The sequence below is a fragment of the Ambystoma mexicanum genome, chromosome 1p, assembly GCF_040938575.1.
Source record: "Ambystoma mexicanum isolate Mex_15411 chromosome 1p, UKY_AmexF1_1, whole genome shotgun sequence".
Lineage (NCBI taxonomy): Eukaryota > Metazoa > Chordata > Amphibia > Caudata > Ambystomatidae > Ambystoma > Ambystoma mexicanum.
In genome coordinates this window covers 1,474,354,446-1,474,366,758 of record NC_090921.1, presented here as the reverse complement: position 1 = coordinate 1,474,366,758, position 12,313 = coordinate 1,474,354,446, and the positions used below count along the sequence as shown (strand labels likewise).

Here is a 12,313-nt window from a genome sequence, read left to right as displayed (position 1 = left end):
TTCGCTAACTTGGCGAGATTAGCACCATGCTCAGTCAGAAAAAGTATGCCTTCTGACTGGAGCATAGGAGGGAGGCCAGTTGCAGGGGGGAGTTTTCTTCCCTTGAAAGAAAATGCCTAACTCATTCACAAATACAACCCTTATCCTCACAACAACATTGGTTATGTCCGCAGTAGTACTGACCCGTGACTATGTATGCACAGCTGCTTCCAACAAAACAGCAATCTTGTGTTAGTAACTCTAAAGCTGTGAGTGCCAATTCTGCATCAATCTCATCCTTCTGCAGAAATATTTCCCAAAATGACAAAGGGGCCAATACGGGGATCGAACCCGTGACCTTGGCGCACCACGCTCTAACCAACTGAGCTAACCGGCCAGTTGAGAGGCATATTTCTAACTGGAGCATAAGAGGGAGGCCAGTTGCAGGGGGATTTTTTCTTCCCTTGGAAAAAAAATGCCTAACTCATTCACACATAAAACCCTTATCCTCACAACAACCTAAAGAAAAACTACATGTGATCTGAAGGAAATTCACGAATATGACAATTATCTTCAAACTGACTTGTAGCCTGCATCACATTTAAGTAGAACTGGGACAAAGAAGGTTAAATGCATCTCATTGGTCATTTCCCACAGCAGTACTGACCTGTGACCATTTATGGACTGCTGCTTCCAACAAAACAGCAAACTAGTCATAGTAAATCTAAAGCTGTGGGTGGGAATTCTGCATCAATCTCATGCTTCTGCAGAAATATTTCCCAAATTGACAAAGTGGCCAATACTGGGATCAAATTCGCTAACTTGGCGTGATTAGCACCATGCTCAGTCAGAAAAAGTATGCCTTCTGACTGGAGCATAGGAGGGAGGCCAGTTGCAGGGGGGAGTTTTCTTCCCTTGAAAGAAAATGCCTAACTCATTCACAAATACAACCCTTATACTCACAGCAACATTGGTTATGTCCGCAGCAGTACTGACCCGTGACTATGTATGCACAGCTGCTTCCAACAAAACAGCAATCTTGTGTTAGTAACTCTAAAGCTGTGAGTGCCAATTCTGCATCAATCTCATGCTTCTGCAGACATTTTTCCCAAATTGACAAAGTGGCCAATACTGGGATCAAATTCGCTAACTTGGCGTGATTAGCACCATGCTCAGTCAGAAAAAGTATGCTTCTGACTGGAGCATAGGAGGGAGGCCAGTTGCAGGGGGGAGTTTTCTTTCCTTGAAAGAAAATGCCTAACTCATTCACAAATACAACCCTTATCCTCACAATAACATTGGTTATGTCCGCAGCAGTACTGACCCGTGACTATGTATGCACAGCTGCTTCCAACAAAACAGCAATCTTGTGTTAGTAACTCTAAAGCTGTGAGTGCCAATTCTGCATCAATCTCATCCTTCTGCAGAAATATTTCCCAAAATGACAAAGTGGCCAATACGGGGATCGAACCCGTGACCTTGGCATTATTAGCACCACGCTCTAACCAACTGAGCTAACCGGCCAGCTGAGAGGAACATTTCTGACTGGACCATAAGAGGGAGGCCAGTTGCAGGGGGAATTTTTCTTCCCTTGGAAAAAAAATGCCTAACTCATTCACACATAAAACCCTTATCCTCACAACAACCTAAAGAAAAACTACATGTGATCTGAAGGAAATTCATGAATATGACAATTATCTTCAAACTGACTTGTAGCCTGCATCACATTTAAGTAGAACTGGGACAAAGAAGGTTAAATGCATCTCATTGGTCATTTCCCACAGCAGTACTGACCTGTGACCATTTATGGACTGCTGCTTCCAACAAAACAGCAAACTAGTCATAGTAAATATAAAGCTGTGGGTGGGAATTCTGCATCAATCTCATGCTTCTGCAGAAATATTTCCCAAATTGACAAAGTGGCCAATACTGGGATCAAATTCGCTAACTTGGCGTGATTAGCACCATGCTCAGTCAGAAAAAGTATGCCTTCTGACTGGAGCATAGGAGGGAGGCCAGTTGCAGGGGGGAGTTTTCTTCCCTTGAAAGAAAATGCCTAACTCATTCACAAATACAACCCTTATACTCACAGCAACATTGGTTATGTCCGCAGCAGTACTGACCCGTGACCATGTATGCACAGCTGCTACCAACAAAACAGCAATCTTGTGTTAGTAACTCTAAAGCTGTGAGTGCCAATTCTGCATCAATCTCATGCTTCTGCAGAAATATTTCCCAAATTGACAAAGTGGCCAATACTGGGATCAAATTCGCTAACTTGGCGTGATTAGCACCATGCTCAGTCAGAAAAAGTATGCCTTCTCACTGGAGCATATGAGGGAGGCCAGTTGCAGGGGGAGTTTTCTTCCCTTGAAAGAAAATGCCTAACTCATTCACAAATACAACCCTTATCCTCACAACAACATTGGTTATGTCCCGCGGCAGTACTGACCCGTGACCATGTATGCACAGCTGCTTCCAACAAAACAGCAAACTTGTGTTAGTAACTCTAAAGCTGTGAGTGCCAATTCTGCATCAATCTCATGCTTCTGCAGAAATATTTCCCAAAATGACAAAGTGGCCAATACGGGGATCGAACCCATGACCTTGGCGTTATTAGCACCACGCTCTAACCAACTGAGCTAACCGGCCAGCTGAAAGTCTTTTTCCCTTGGAAAGAAAATGCCTAACTCATTCACACACAAAACCCTTATCCTCACAACAACCTAAAGAAAAACTACATGTGATCTGAAGGAAATTCATGAATATGACAATTATCTTCAAACTGACTTGTAGCCTGCATCACATTTAAGTAGAACTGGGACAAAGAAGGTTAAATGCATCTCATTGGTCATTTCCCACAGCAGTACTGACCTGTGACCATTTATGGACTGCTGCTTCCAACAAAACAGCAAACTAGTCATAGTAAATCTAAAGCTGTGGGTGGGAATTCTGCATCAATCTCATGCTTCTGCAGAAATATTTCCCAAATTGACAAAGTGGCCAATACTGGGATCAAATTCGCTAACTTGGCGTGATTAGCACCATGCTCAGTCAGAAAAAGTATGCCTTCTGACTGGAGCATAGGAGGGAGGCCAGTTGCAGGGGGGAGTTTTCTTCCCTTGAAAGAAAATGCCTAACTCATTCACAAATACAACCCTTATACTCACAGCAACATTGGTTATGTCCGCAGCAGTACTGACCCGTGACCATGTATGCACAGCTGCTACCAACAAAACAGCAATCTTGTGTTAGTAACTCTAAAGCTGTGAGTGCCAATTCTGCATCAATCTCATGCTTCTGCAGAAATATTTCCCAAATTGACAAAGTGGCCAATACTGGGATCAAATTCGCTAACTTGGCGTGATTAGCACCATGCTCAGTCAGAAAAAGTATGCCTTCTCACTGGAGCATATGAGGGAGGCCAGTTGCAGGGGGAGTTTTCTTCCCTTGAAAGAAAATGCCTAACTCATTCACAAATACAACCCTTATCCTCACAACAACATTGGTTATGTCCCGCAGCAGTACTGACCTGTGACCATGTATGCACAGCTGCTTCCAACAAAACAGCAAACTTGTGTTAGTAACTCTAAAGCTGTGAGTGCCAATTCTGCATCAATCTCATGCTTCTGCAGAAATATTTCCCAAAATGACAAAGTGGCCAATACGGGGATCGAACCCATGACCTTGGCGTTATTAGCACCACGCTCTAACCAACTGAGCTAACCGGCCAGCTGAAAGTCTTTTTCCCTTGGAAAAAAAATGCCTAACTCATTCACACATAAAACCCTTATCCTCACAACAACCTAAAGAAAAACTACATGTGATCTGAAGGAAATTCATGAATATGACAATTATCTTCAAACTGACTTGTAGCCTGCATCACATTTAAGTAGAACTGGGACAAAGAAGGTTAAATGCATCTCATTGGTCATTTCCCACAGCAGTACTGACCTGTGACCATTTATGGACTGCTGCTTCCAACAAAACAGCAAACTAGTCATAGTAAATCTAAAGCTGTGGGTGGGAATTCTGCATCAATCTCATGCTTCTGCAGAAATATTTCCCAAATTGACAAAGTGGCCAATACTGGGATCAAATTCGCTAACTTGGCGTGATTAGCACCATGCTCAGTCAGAAAAAGTATGCCTTCTGACTGGAGCATAGGAGGGAGGCCAGTTGCAGGGGGGAGTTTTCTTCCCTTGAAAGAAAATGCCTAACTCATTCACAAATACAACCCTTATCCTCACAACAACATTGGTTATGTCCGCAGCAGTACTGACGCGTGACTATGTATGCACAGCTGCTTCCAACAAAACAGCAATCTTATGTTAGTAACTCTAACGCTGTGAGTGCCAATTCTGCATCAATCTCATCCTTCTGCAGAAATATTTCCCAAAATGACAAAGTGGCCAATACAGGGATCAAACCCGTGACCTTGGCGTTATTAGCACCACGCTCTAACCAACTGAGCTAACCGGCATATTTCTGACTGGACCATAAGAGGGAGGCCAGTTGCACGGGGATTTTTTCTTCCCTTGGAAAAAAAATGCCTAACTCATTCACATATAATACCCTTATCCTCACAACAACCTAAAGAAAAACTACATGTGATCTGAAGGAAATTCATGAATATGACAATTATCTTCAAACTGACTTGTAGCCTGCATCACATTTAAGTAGAACTGGGACAAAGAAGGTTAAATGCATCTCATTGGTCATTTCCCACAGCAGTACTGACCTGTGACCATTTATGGACTGCTGCTTCCAACAAAACAGCAAACTAGTCATAGTAAATCTAAAGCTGTGGGTGGGAATTCTGCATCAATCTCATGCTTCTGCAGAAATATTTCCCAAATTGACAAAGTGGCCAATACTGGGATCAAATTCGCTAACTTGGCGTGATTAGCACCATGCTCAGTCAGAAAAAGTATGCCTTCTGACTGGAGCATAGGAGGGAGGCCAGTTGCAGGGGGGAGTTTTCTTCCCTTGAAAGAAAATGCCTAACTCATTCACAAATACAACCCTTATACTCACAGCAACATTGGTTATGTCCGCAGCAGTACTGACCCGTGACCATGTATGCACAGCTGCTACCAACAAAACAGCAATCTTGTGTTAGTAACTCTAAAGCTGTGAGTGCCAATTCTGCATCAATCTCATGCTTCTGCAGAAATATTTCCCAAATTGACAAAGTGGCCATTACTGGGATCAAATTCGCTAACTTGGCGTGATTAGCACCATGCTCAGTCAGAAAAAGTATGCCTTCTGACTGGAGCATAGGAGGGAGGCCAGTTGCAGGGGGAGTTTTCTTCCCTTGAAAGAAAATGCCTAACTCATTCACAAATACAACCCTTATCCTCACAACAACATTGGTTATGTCCCGCAGCAGTACTGACCCGTGACCATGTATGCACAGCTGCTTCCAACAAAACAGCAAACTTGTGTTAGTAACTCTAAAGCTGTGAGTGCCAATTCTGCATCAATCTCATGCTTCTGCAGAAATATTTCCCAAAATGACAAAGTGGCCAATACGGGGATCGAACCCATGACCTTGGCGTTATTAGCACCACGCTCTAACCAACTGAGCTAACCGGCCAGCTGAAAGTCTTTTTCCCTTGGAAAAAAAATGCCTAACTCATTCACACATAAAACCCTTATCCTCACAACAACCTAAAGAAAAACTACATGTGATCTGAAGGAAATTCATGAATATGACAATTATCTTCAAACTGACTTGTAGCCTGCATCACATTTAAGTAGAACTGGGACAAAGAAGGTTAAATGCATCTCATTGGTCATTTCCCACAGCAGTACTGACCTGTGACCATTTATGGACTGCTGCTTCCAACAAAACAGCAAACTAGTCATAGTAAATCTAAAGCTGTGGGTGGGAATTCTGCATCAATCTCATGCTTCTGCAGAAATATTTCCCAAATTGACAAAGTGGCCAATACTGGGATCAAATTCGCTAACTTGGCGTGATAAGCACCATGCTCAGTCAGAAAAAGTATGCCTTCTGACTGGAGCATAGGAGGGAGGCCAGTTGCAGGGGGGAGTTTTCTTCCCTTGAAAGAAAATGCCTAACTCATTCACAAATACAACCCTTATCCTCACAGCAACATTGGTTATGTCCGCAGCAGTACTGACCCGTGACTATATGCACAGCTGCTTCCAACAAAACAGCAATCTTGTGTTAGTAACTCTAAAGCTGTGAGTGCCAATTCTGCATCAATCTCATCCTTCTGCAGAAATATTTCCCAAAATGACAAAGTGGCCAATACGGGGATCGAACCCGTGACCTTGGCGTTATTAGCACCACGCTCTAACCAACTGAGCTAACCGGCCAGCTGAGAGTCTCTTTCCCTTGGAAAAAAATGCCTAACTCATTCACACATAAAACCCTTATCCTCACAACAACCTAAAGAAAAACTACATGTGATCTGAAGGAAATTCATGAATATGACAATTATCTTCAAACTGACTTGTAGCCTGCATCACATTTAAGTAGAACTGGGACAAAGAAGGTTAAATGCATCTCATTGGTCATTTCCCACACAGTACTGACCTGTGACCATTTATGGACTGCTGCTTCCAACAAAACAGCAAACTTGTCATAGTAAATCTAAAGCTGTGGGTGGGAATTCTGCATCAATCTCATGCTTCTGCAGAAATATTTCCCAAATTGACAAAGTGGCCAATACTGGGATCAATTTCGCTAACTTGGCGTGATTAGCACCATGCTCAGTCAGAAAAAGTATGCCTTCTGACTGGAGCATAGGAGGGAGGCCAGTTGCAGGGTGTAGTTTTCTTCCCTTGAAAGAAAATGCCTAACTCATTCACAAATACAACCCTTATCCTCACAACAACATTGGTTATGTCCGCAGTAGTACTGACCCGTGACTATGTATGCACAGCTGCTTCCAACAAAACAGCAATCTTGTGTTAGTAACTCTAAAGCTGTGAGTGCCAATTCTGCATCAATCTCATCCTTCTGCAGAAATATTTCCCAAATTGACAAAGTGGCCAATACTGGGATCAAATTTGCTAACTTGGCGTGATTAGCACCATGCTCAGTCAGAAAAAGTAAGCCTTCTGACTGGAGCATAGGAGGGAGGCCAGTTGCAGGGGGGAGTTTTCTTCCCTTGAAAGAAAATGCCTAACTCATTCACAAATACAACCCTTATCCTCACAACAACATTGGTTATGTCCGCAGCAGTACTGACCCGTGACTATGTATGCACAGCTGCTTCCAACAAAACAGCAATCTTGTGTTAGTAACTCTAAAGCTGTGAGTGCCAATTCTGCATCAATCTCATCCTTCTGCAGAAATATTTCCCAAAATGACAAAGTGGCCAATACGGAACCCGTGACCTTGGCGTTATTAGCACCACGCTCTAACCAACTGAGCTAACCGGCCAGCTGAGAGGCATATTTCTAACTGGAGCATAAGAGGGAGGCCAGTTGCAGGGGGATTTTTTCTTCCCTTGGAAAAAAAATGCCTAACTCATTCACACATAAAACCCTTATCCTCACAACAACCTAAAGAAAAACTACATGTGATCTGAAGGAAATTCACGAATATGACAATTATCTTCAAACTGACTTGTAGCCTGCATCACATTTAAGTAGAACTGGGACAAAGAAGGTTAAATGCATCTCATTGGTCATTTCCCACAGCAGTACTGACCTGTGACCATTTATGGACTGCTGCTTCCAACAAAACAGGAAACTAGTCATAGTAAATCTAAAGCTGTGGGTGGGAATTCTGCATCAATCTCATGCTTCTGCAGAAATATTTCCCAAATTGACAAAGTGGCCAATACTGGGATCAAATTCGCTAACTTGGCGTGATTAGCACCATGCTCAGTCAGAAAAAGTATGCCTTCTGACTGGAGCATAGGAGGGAGGCCAGTTGCAGGGGGGAGTTTTCTTCCCTTGAAAGAAAATGCCTAACTCATTCACAAATACAACCCTTATCCTCACAACAACATTGGTTATGTCCGCAGCAGTACTGACCCGTGACTATGTATGCACAGCTGCTTCCAACAAAACAGCAATCTTGTGTTAGTAACTCTAAAGCTGTGAGTGCCAATTCTGCATCAATCTCATCCTTCTGCAGAAATATTTCCCAAAATGATAAAGATTGAACCCGTGACCTTGGTGTTATTAGCACCACGCTCTAACCAACTGAGCTAACCAGCCAGCTGAGAGGCATATTTCTAACTGGAGCATAAGAGGGAGGCCAGTTGCAGGGGGATTTTTTCTTCCCTTGGAAAAAAAATGCCTAACTCATTCACACATAAAACCCTTATCCTCACAACAACCTAAAGAAAAACTACATGTGATCTGAAGGAAATTCATGAATATGACAATTATCTTCAAACTGACTTGTAGCCTGCATCACATTTAAGTAGAACTGGGACAAAGAAGGTTAAATGCATCTCATTGGTCATTTCCCACAGCAGTACTGACCTGTGACCATTTATGGACTGCTGCTTCCAACAAAACAGCAAACTAGTCATAGTAAATCTAAAGCTGTGGGTGGGAATTCTGCATCAATCTCATGCTTCTGCAGAAATATTTCCCAAATTGACAAAGTGGCCAATACTGGGATCAAATTCGCTAACTTGGCGTGATTAGCACCATGCTCAGTCAGAAAAAGTATGCTTTCTGACTGGAGCATAGGAGGGAGGCCAGTTGCAGGGTGGAGTTTTCTTCCCTTGAAAGAAAATGCCTAACTCATTCACAAATACAACCCTTATCCTCACAACAACATTGGTTATGTCCGCAGCAGTACTGACCCGTGACTATGTATGCACAGCTGCTTCCAACAAAACAGCAATCTGTGTTAGTAACTCTAAAGCTGTGAGTGCCAATTCTGCATCAATCTCATCCTTCTGCAGAAATATTTCCCAAAATGACAAAGCGACTAATACGGGGATCGAACCCGTGACCTTGGCGTTATTAGCACCACGCTCTAACCAACTGAGCTAACCGGCCAGCTGAGAGGCATATTTCTGACTGGAGCATAAGAGGGAGGCCAGTTGCAGGGGGATTTTTTCTTCCCTTGGAAAAAAATGCCTAACTCATTCACACATAAAACCCTTATCCTCACAACAACCTAAAGAAAAACTACATGTGATCTGAAGGAAATTCATGAATATGACAATTATCTTCAAACTGACTTGTAGCCTGCATCACATTTAAGTAGAACTGGGACAAAGAAGGTTAAATGCATCTCATTGGAAGTGCCGCAGCAGTACTGACCCGTGACCATTTATGGACTGCTGCTTGAAACAAAACAGCAAACTAGTCATAGTAAATCTAAAGCTGTGGGTGGGAATTCTGCATCAATCTCATGCTTCTGCAGAAATATTTCCCAAATTGACAAAGTGGCCAATGCTGGGATCAAATTCGCTAACTTGGCGTGATTAGCACCATGCTCAGTCAGAAAAAGTATGCCTTCTGACTGGAGCATAGGAGGGAGGCCAGTTGCAGGGGGTAGTTTTCTTCCCTTGAAAGAAAATGCCTAACTCATTCACAAATACAACCCTTATCCTCACAACAACATTGGTTATGTCCCGCAGCAGTACTGACCCGTGACCATGTATGCACAGCTGCTTCCAACAAAACAGCAATCTTGTGTTAGTAACTCTAAAGCTGTGAGTGCCAATTCTGCATCAATCTCATGCTTCTGCAGAAATATTTCCCAAAATGACAAAGTGGCCAATACGGGGATCGAACCCATGACCTTGGCATTATTAGCACCACGCTCTAACCAACTGAGCTAACCGGCCAGCTGAAAGTCTTTTTCCCTTGGAAAAAAAATGCCTAACTCATTCACACATAAAACCCTTATCCTCACAACAACCTAAAGAAAAACTACATGTGATCTGAAGGAAATTCATGAATATGACAATTATCTTCAAACTGACTTGTAGCCTGCATCACATTTAAGTAGAACTGGGACAAAGAAGGTTAAATGCATCTCATTGGTCATTTCCCACAGCAGTACTGACCTGTGACCATTTATGGACTGCTGCTTCCAACAAAACAGCAAACTAGTCATAGTAAATCTAAAGCTGTGGGTGGGAATTCTGCATCAATCTCATGTTTCTGCAGAAATATTTCCCAAATTGACAAAGTGGCCAATACTGGGATCAAATTCGCTAACTTGGCGTGATTAGCACCATGCTCAGTCAGAAAAAGTATGCCTTCTGACTGGAGCATAGGAGGGAGGCCAGTTGCAGGGGGGAGTTTTCTTCCCTTGAAAGAAAATGCCTAACTCATTCACAAATACAACCCTTATCCTCACAGCAACATTGGTTATGTCCGCAGCAGTACTGACCCGTGACTATATGCACAGCTGCTTCCAACAAAACAGCAATCTTGTGTTAGTAACTCTAAAGCTGTGAGTGCCAATTCTGCATCAATCTCATCCTTCTGCAGAAATATTTCCCAAAATGACAAAGTGGCCAATACGGGGATCAAACCCGTGACCTTGGCCTTATTAGCACCACGCTCTAACCAACTGAGCTAACCGGCCAGCTGACAGTCTCTTTCCCTTGGAAAAAAATGCCTAACTCATTCACACATAAAACCCTTATCCTCACAACAACCTAAAGAAAAACTACATGTGATCTGAAGGAAATTCATGAATATGACAATTATCTTCAAACTGACTTGTAGCCTGCATCACATTTAAGTAGAACTGGGACAAAGAAGGTTAAATGCATCTCATTGGTCATTTCCCACAGCAGTACTGACCTGTGACGATTTATGGACTGCTCCTTCCAACAAAACAGCAAACTAGTCATAGTAAATCTAAAGCTGTGGGTGGGAATTCTGCATCAATCTCATGCTTCTGCAGAAATATTTCCCAAATTGACAAAGTGGCCAATACTGGGATCAAATTCGCTAACTTGGCGTGATTAGCACCATGCTCAGTCAGAAAAAGTATGCCTTCTGACTGGAGCATAGGAGGGAGGCCAGTTGCAGGGGGGAGTTTTCTTCCCTTGAAAGAAAATGCCTAACTCATTCACAAATACAACCCTTATCCTCACAACAACATTGGTTATGTCCGCAGCAGTACTGACCCGTGACTATGTATGCACAGCTGCTTCCAACAAAACAGCAATCTTGTGTTAGTAACTCTAAAGCTGTGAGTGCCAATTCTGCATCAATCTCATGCTTCTGCAGAAATATTTCCCAAAATGATAAAGTGGCCAATACGGGGATCGAACCCGTGACCTTGGCGTTATTAGCACCACGCTCTAACCAACTGAGCTAACCGGCCAGCTGAGAGGCATATTTCTGACTGGAGCATAAGAGGGAGGCCAGTTGCAGGGGGATTTTTTCTTCCCTTGGAAAAAAATGCCTAACTCATTCACACATAAAACCCTTATCCTCACAACAACCTAAAGAAAAACTACATGTGATCTGAAGGAAATTCATGAATATGACAATTATCTTCAAACTGACTTGTAGCCTGCATCACATTTAAGTAGAACTGGGACAAAGAAGGTTAAATGCATCTCATTGGAAGTGCCGCAGCAGTACTGACCCGTGACCATTTATGGACTGCTGCTTGAAACAAAACAGCAAACTAGTCTTAGTAAATCTAAAGCTGTGGGTGGGAATTCTGCATCAATCTCATGCTTCTGCAGAAATATTTCCCAAATTGACAAAGTGGCCAATGCTGGGATCAAATTCGCTAACTTGGCGTGATTAGCACCATGCTCAGTCAGAAAAAGTATGCCTTCTGACTGGAGCATAGGAGGGAGGCCAGTTGCAGGGGGATTTTTTCTTCCCTTGGAAAAAAAATGCCTAACTCATTCACACATAAAACCCTTATCCTCACAACAACCTAAAGAAAAACTACATGTGATCTGAAGGAAATTCATGAATATGACAATTATCTTCAAACTGACTTGTAGCCTGCATCACATTTAAGTAGAACTGGGACAAAGAAGGTTAAATGCATCTCATTGGTCATTTCCCACAGCAGTACTGACCTGTGACCATTTATGGATTGCTGCTTCCAACAAAACAGCAAACTAGTCATAGTAAATCTAAAGCTGTGGGTGGGAATTCTGCATCAATCTCATGCTTCTGCAGAAACATTTCCCAAATTGACAAAGTGGCCAATACTGGGATCAAATTCGCTAACTTGGCGTGATTAGCACCATGCTCAGTCAGAAAAAGTATGCTTTCTGACTGGAGCATAGGAGGGAGGCCAGTTGCAGGGGGGAGTTTTCTTCCCTTGAAAGAAAATGCCTAACTCATTCACAAATACAACCCTTATCCTCACAACAACATTGGTTATGTCCGC

General features: G+C 42.8%; 8 non-coding genes across 8 annotated transcripts; all 8 read right to left on the bottom strand.

The window, feature by feature from the left end:
• Positions 1-1,429: 1,429 nt before the first annotated feature.
• Positions 1,430-1,503, bottom strand: TRNAI-AAU (transfer RNA isoleucine (anticodon AAU)). The gene has a single exon. It is a non-coding gene; the product is annotated as a tRNA-Ile (tRNA).
• Positions 1,504-2,557: 1,054 nt separating this feature from the next.
• TRNAI-AAU (transfer RNA isoleucine (anticodon AAU)) lies at positions 2,558-2,631 on the bottom strand. The gene has a single exon. It is a non-coding gene; the product is annotated as a tRNA-Ile (tRNA).
• Positions 2,632-3,637: 1,006 nt separating this feature from the next.
• On the bottom strand, positions 3,638-3,711 carry TRNAI-AAU (transfer RNA isoleucine (anticodon AAU)). Its single transcript has one exon. It is a non-coding gene; the product is annotated as a tRNA-Ile (tRNA).
• Positions 3,712-5,504: 1,793 nt separating this feature from the next.
• On the bottom strand, positions 5,505-5,578 carry TRNAI-AAU (transfer RNA isoleucine (anticodon AAU)). The gene has a single exon. It is a non-coding gene; the product is annotated as a tRNA-Ile (tRNA).
• Positions 5,579-6,253: 675 nt separating this feature from the next.
• Positions 6,254-6,327, bottom strand: TRNAI-AAU (transfer RNA isoleucine (anticodon AAU)). The gene has a single exon. It is a non-coding gene; the product is annotated as a tRNA-Ile (tRNA).
• A 2,581-nt stretch (positions 6,328-8,908) lies between these two features.
• On the bottom strand, positions 8,909-8,982 carry TRNAI-AAU (transfer RNA isoleucine (anticodon AAU)). Its single transcript has one exon. It is a non-coding gene; the product is annotated as a tRNA-Ile (tRNA).
• A 723-nt stretch (positions 8,983-9,705) lies between these two features.
• TRNAI-AAU (transfer RNA isoleucine (anticodon AAU)) lies at positions 9,706-9,779 on the bottom strand. Its single transcript has one exon. It is a non-coding gene; the product is annotated as a tRNA-Ile (tRNA).
• Positions 9,780-11,204: 1,425 nt separating this feature from the next.
• On the bottom strand, positions 11,205-11,278 carry TRNAI-AAU (transfer RNA isoleucine (anticodon AAU)). Its single transcript has one exon. It is a non-coding gene; the product is annotated as a tRNA-Ile (tRNA).
• Positions 11,279-12,313: the final 1,035 nt, after the last annotated feature.